Genomic DNA, 6,547 nt, shown 5'->3' on the forward strand with positions numbered 1-6,547 from the left:
AAAAAAAGTAATGATAATTATTTTGTTAATGAAAAAATGCAGCCAGAAGGCAGCTTTCTCAGATCCACGTGCATCGCTCCTCTCCGTGGGCCATCCAGGACAGGTCTGCAGCTCCCGCAGCCCCTCCCGACTCAGTCACACATCTGAAGCCGACCCCAAAACACAGCACAGAAGGGTCTGACACAAAGTTGGGAACCCGCCAAGAAATTCCTCATGGAAAGCAGTCGGCGAAGCGTCGATCAGTGGGGTCCCTGCCTGGCGAACCCCTGTCGGTAACGGTGAATTACGAGCAAGCTCTGGGTTGAAATGAGGCAGAATAAATCTAATCATATTTTTATGAGCCCCTTTTCCTCCCGTGGGCCGAGCTCTGAGCGCACGCTGTGCAGTGGGAAGGCTCTGCCTTCCTCCCCATCCATCCCCTTCGCAGGGTCGGATCGTTGCCAGATGGAGCTGTTATGGATGGGGTCCCCGGAGTGGGGCTGTGCCCATAGGGCACCCTGCCTGCAGCACAGCCATCTCCAGAGGGCTCCTTCACACCTATTTAGGCATGAAGGTCACAGAGCAGATCTTGCCTGGTGCATTATAAACTGCATTTCAACCCCGCATTTCAAATTTGCCCTTTGTTTCTCGCAGGGAAGGGAGGTTTGTTCCTTAAGGGATGTCTGGCTGGGAACCAAGGATGGATGGTGCCCGAGGAGGGATGCTCTGATCATGGGGATGCACGGCATTCCAATGAGATGGCCCTGCATGATGCCACTGCCCAACTCAGCCCCTTTGTAACCCTGGGGTTTGTTCAACCCTGCCCACTGGAACTCGATGATCTTTGAGGTCTTCTCCAACCTAAAACATTGTATGATTCTATGGGTTTGGAACTTCTGCCTCGAAGCAGAGCTTGGTCTGCAATGGGTTTGGCACTGGTGGAACCACTGGGATAATGTCCTGAAAACACTGTGAGGAGGGTAGGAGATACAGCGAGTGCCCTCAGTACCATAAAACACACCTTTGGGAAGAGCAGCCCCATGGAAAACATGGCACAGAACAGCCCAGAGCCCGACCCTCCCCATGGGTCCTTTGGGTCCAGTTCCTACCCTGCAGCAGCCCACATCCCGCTTGGACAGCACTGCCCCATGGCCCAGACAAACCCACCGAGGAGGAACCCAGCTGTCAGAAGTGCTGGTAGTGCTGCTGGATCCTCCTCTCCTTGCAGAGGAATCGAACCACCCAGCTGTTGCTTTGCACTGGGGTAATGAACCCATACTTTTGCTGAGCGTTGCAGCAAGGAAGTGCTGCCAGACCCCAATTTCCCATGGATGAAGCACCCCTGGGCTCATGGCAAAGCACTGCGGGGAATTTGGGGAGCTCAGGCTGAGGACTGCAGCAATTCTGCAAATAAATCACCCAAACCAATTCGCCAGTTCTGTTGTCCGCTTGATTGGGTTGTTTTTTTCAGGTGACACATGAAAATGGCAGCTCGGAGCAGAGCTTTGCACTGCACGCTTTGCCCAAAGGGATGCAAAGGACTTTGAGCGTTCAGAGGGAGCAACAACCCAACTTTGAGCTGAGCCACATCCCAGTCAGGACATGGGGAGCAGCAGTGGGGTTTGAAGCAGCCCCCAGAGTGGGAGATAGGAACACAACAGTGGGTTCTGCTGCATCTCTGAGGTGATTGACTGCGTTGGAAAACCCTTTTGTCCATTGGAAAAGGACGAGCCCAGCAAGGCGAGTGTGCACAGTGCACACACAGAGGGAAAAGAGAAATTAATTAAAAAGAAAAGAAGTGAAAAATAAAATGCATGCTGAACCAGCCTGTCTGAGCCCCTTGGGCTGCTATCGAGATGCACGATGCTTGCCCTCGGTACCCACTCCACAGCCAATAAATCCTTCTCTTCGTTAAACACTGCAGGTCTCAATTAATTAAATGAGCACAACAACCACAGCCCCCCTAGGCAATTAGAGAAGTGGCTGGGTAATTAGATGGAATGTTAATTTAATTTCCAGGAGGGAGAAGGAAAGAAAAAAAAAAGAAAGGGAAAGGAGGGAAGCAGGAAGGGGCAAATGGGATTATGTTTGATGAGAGGGGAATTAAAAGTCACTCAGTCATAGAGCAATTAAAGAAAAGTCCTCAAATTGCTCCTCTAGAAGGATGGGACCACCGGGTGGTGTTGTGAGTGATGCTCACCTCGATCCCTCTGGGACCTCGTGGGGACCTCAGGGAGAAAGGATGGGGATGGGGGGCACAGCTCTGAGCTGAGCCGGGTGTGCAGCGCCCGCTCAGTGCATCCCTTCCCCATCACTCAGAGCCGAAGGCTGAACCCTCCTGCAGACCCCCATAGGACGAGGGCAGGAGCATGGCAGAGGGTGAAGCAGAGAGTTTGTGACCCGACACAGCTTTGGGATGCGGCACACTGCTCGCCAGCACTGCCAGTCTGATTTTATTAGCTAAAGCCACATGAGACAAAGCAGAGACCCACACGCCGGGCTGCCAACGCCAGCTCTAATTCGAGCACCTACAACTCACCAGCTTGTAATTATGATGCGGAGCATTCACAGCAGTCCGGCAGGAAGAAATATTTTCCACCAGACAGACGGCTGCGTCTGGGCATTCAGTCCAAGGCTGGGAGGAGGGAGGTGAATGGAGGCAGAGCGGCTGCTTGGCGATGGCATGGGACAACCCACGGTGTCCCCAGTGCTGCTGGTATGTGATGGTGGAATGGGGCTGGGACACAGATCTGTGAGCTGGGTAGGGAAGGATGGATAGACAGCATCCCCTGCACCTATGGGTGCTCACACTGCTCTCCAGCCCCGAGGACCCTGTCTCTGTTCAGTGCCCCACAGCCCTATTTGGTCCCACATCTCCATCCCTGATCCCACAACACCATCACTGATCCTGCATCCCCATTCCTGGTGCCATATTGCCATCCCTGGTCCCATGGCCCCACCTTTGGTCTAATGGTTCCATCCCTGGTACCATATTCCCATCCTTGTTCCCACAACCCCATCCTTGGTACCACATCCCCATCACTGACCTCACATCCCCATCCCTGGTCCTATATTGCCATCCCTGGTCCCATGTCCCCACCCCTGGTCCCATATCCCCATCCTTGTTCCCATGTCTCCATCTCTGGTCCCACGTTGCCATACCTGGTCCCAAATCCCCATCACTGATCCCACATCCCCACCCTTATTCCCACGTCCCCATCCCTGGTCTTGTGTCAAAGAATCATAGAATGGTTTGGGTTGGAAGAGACCTTTAAGATCATCTAGTTCCTCCTCCCCCGCTATAGGCAGGAACACCTCCCTCTAGACCAGGTTGCTCACAGTCTCATCCAGGCTTCCAGGGAGGGGGCATTCATATGTCCCCATCCCCAGTCCCAGGTCCCCATCCCTAAGCTCAACCCCAGCTCTCTTGAAGCCTCAAAAGCCTCATGGGGATCACTGGGAGGGAAAAACCATTCTGTGCACCCGGAATTAAGCATTTGCTTCAGCTCCATCCCTCCAACCAACAGCCCCTGAGCAATGCACTCTATCACCCGTGGGGTTTTGCAGGAGCTCCATGTGCCCTCGGGATGCTGCTGCCCTTTACTGTTTATTTGCTGAGCAGTAATTAGAGTGGTGCAATTATAATCAGTGCTGGTTTACAGAAGAATCACTTTGCTCTGTGCTGGGGCCCCCCTGCTCTCCCAGCCACGTGCCAAAACAAACCAAGCCATAGGAGCCCAACCACGCCAACCCAGAGCTTCTGCACCAAAAGGGATGCAAAGAGGGGATGGGAAATGGGGTGAAATAGGGGGCTGGGGACCCCCATCCCTCCTGGGATGGCCGTTGGTCTTCGGGAGAAAGGCTGTGGGGGGAGCGTGGGGCTGAGCTGGGAAATGGAGCCCAGAGCTTCGTGTTGAGCACAGCTGCGAGGGAAAAAACCTCCTCAGCCCCAAAACCTGCGGATGAAAATATTTACATTTTCTTCCTGTGCTTTCAAGGCTGGCTTGGAAATAATAATAATAATAAAAGAAGAAGCATTTTCATTTGGGGAAGCAGTTCCCTGGTTTTTGTTGTTTTTTTTTTATGGGTCTCTTCCAAAGCTCAACGGGTGAAGCTAGAGCTAAAAATGCACCTTTTCAAATCAGGTGCTTTGGGAGAATTGGTGTTGAAACGCAGCTCTATGAGGAGGATTTGGAATGCTGCTACACATCGCCTCCACCAACTGCTGCCCTCACCTCTGCAGATAAAGCACTAATCCCTGGGTTTTGGCAGACCTCTGGAAGCTTGGACGTGTTGCTGCAGGAAGCCCAAAGGGAGTAGCTGCAGCTCTGGGGTGAGGTGAGGAGAAGGGGCTGTGGGGCTGCCATTGTGCCTACATTTGTGAAGTGTTCTCCCACTTCCAACTGCAAACTGCATGTGCCACCTGGAGTATCATTGTCCTCCCAGTGCCACCTCTGCATTGGAGGCCCCAGGCAGCAGTGCTGTCCTCATCACCATCCCCACTGCCATCCTTTCTCCATCGTCACCAATGCCATCGTCATCACCATCACCATCCCAATCCCCATCCCAGTCCCCATTCTTATCTTATCCCTATCCTATTCCCCATCCCCATCCCCCTTGCCATCCCATTCCCGATTGCCCTCCCCATCCCATCCCATCCCATCCCATCCCATCCCATCCCATTCCCTCCTCCACAGAACCCAGTGAGGCAGCTGAGGAGGACACTGCCCTCATGCCCCCAATTTCCCATTGCTCTTTGCTTTGTCCTACAGCAGACACCAGTGCTGGGAGGGGGTATTACTTTTCCCCAGGGCTTTGAGGGGATTTAAACAGGATTGGGAAGGAAGGAACCGCTCTGCTGCTCCCAGCAGCGCTTTGGTGGCCTTGAGCCTAGCAAAGAGCTGCTCTGAATTGCTGCTGGTGGAGCTCAGCCAGGGATGGACACTATTTCCTGAGCTGTTTACATTGCTGAGATGTTACACCTCATTCCTGGCGCGGGCCGAGGTGCCCGTATGGATGCACCCACGCAGGGCGAGCGCCTCCGAGGTTCTGCTGTCATTGATTTTGTGTTGGGAAACAAAACAACGGAGCTCAGTGCTGCTGCAAGGTCAGACCGTAGGGAGAGCATGATTTGCAAAGGGGCTGGGGCAGAGCGGGGCGTGAGGAGCAGGATGTGGCCATACAAGCTTGGATACGTGTCCATATTGCTTGGGCATGGAGAGGTTTCAGCACCCCATATGCCACCAGGCGGATGCTTCTCTGCAACTTCGATGCCCCTATATTTCTAAGCCAAAACCAGGCAGGGTTCATGAGTTACAGTGATTTCCTCCTGACTCACACCAGCCTCATCCCAAGGCATGCTCAGCCCCAGGGCTGCAGCAGGACAGCTCTGCTCGCACGGCAGGCGCGCAGCCAGCCCCAACCTCACCTCCGGAGGATGCGTTTGTAGACAGTTTACAGATCTGCCTTCCTGCTCTTAAATATTTGGGGTCCTTTTGTTTCCCCTCACCTGGAAAGGAGGTGTGAGAAAAGTCCCTGTCCCCAAGTGACACCGCAATGTCACCGCGTTCCTCCTGCACATCCCTCGTTTTGCAGCCAGCAGAGCGGGACGTGGCAGCACAAAGGGGCTCTGTGCTGGCAAGGTTGGCACCAGGCACACTGCAGGGGTTCAGCAGCCCCAGGGCAGCAACCTGAGCATGGAGCTCAGGGGAGTGCAGAGGTGACACTGTTTCTTCTGCTCATTCCTTTCTTTGGGGCTTGCAACAAGTGGTTTCCCCCGCGGGCAATCTGACACGGAATGGTGTTTGTTGAAGCAGGAAAATGGCATTTTTCTTGTACTGCAACCCCATGAAGTGCTTTGGAAATCTGTATGCACTCTCTTTTTAGGGGCACCCTACCTGCCCCAGCACGGGGTGCACATCCCCATAGGAGCCCCAGCCCCAGGTTGGGGGAGCACAGCCCCGATCGCTGGGCTGCATCCTGCCCTTTTGTTCTCTAGTCAGAGCATTTGGCCATTGGGTGCCAGCCACAAGAGCTGCTGCCTGCTTCCTCCCTTGGCACGCAGCAGTGCTGGGCGCTGCTGGCCAATTCCTGCTTGCGTAAACAGCGAAGCTAACGAAGATAAATGAGGCTGCATGACAAGGCACGGCGGATGCCAGCCCGCCCTCCCCAGGGAACCAGGGCATGCTGCAGGGCCACGCGCTGCCTGGGGACCACAGCATCCCAGGAGGGGTTTTATGAGTTGCCTTCATGGCAGAGCAACCCCAATGCCTGCTCCAGCCAGGCAGGGGGTTCTCTTGTCCATTGGGTTTCACTGGGATAATGTCCTCCCTGTCCCACCACTGCACTGGAGGAAGGAGACTATAGGCAGCAGCATTATCTCCGTTCCAACCCCCATCCTCATTTCCATCCCACTCACATCCCCATCTCCATCCTAATCTCTATCCCAATCCCCATCCTCAATCGCGTCACATCTCCATCTCCATCTCAATTCCCATCACCCATCCCGATCTGCATCTTCAACCCCATGACACCTCCACCTCCACCTCCACCTCCACCTCCACCTCCA

Source organism: Meleagris gallopavo, chromosome 30 (assembly GCF_000146605.3).
Source record: "Meleagris gallopavo isolate NT-WF06-2002-E0010 breed Aviagen turkey brand Nicholas breeding stock chromosome 30, Turkey_5.1, whole genome shotgun sequence".
Taxonomy (NCBI): Eukaryota; Metazoa; Chordata; class Aves; order Galliformes; family Phasianidae; genus Meleagris; species Meleagris gallopavo.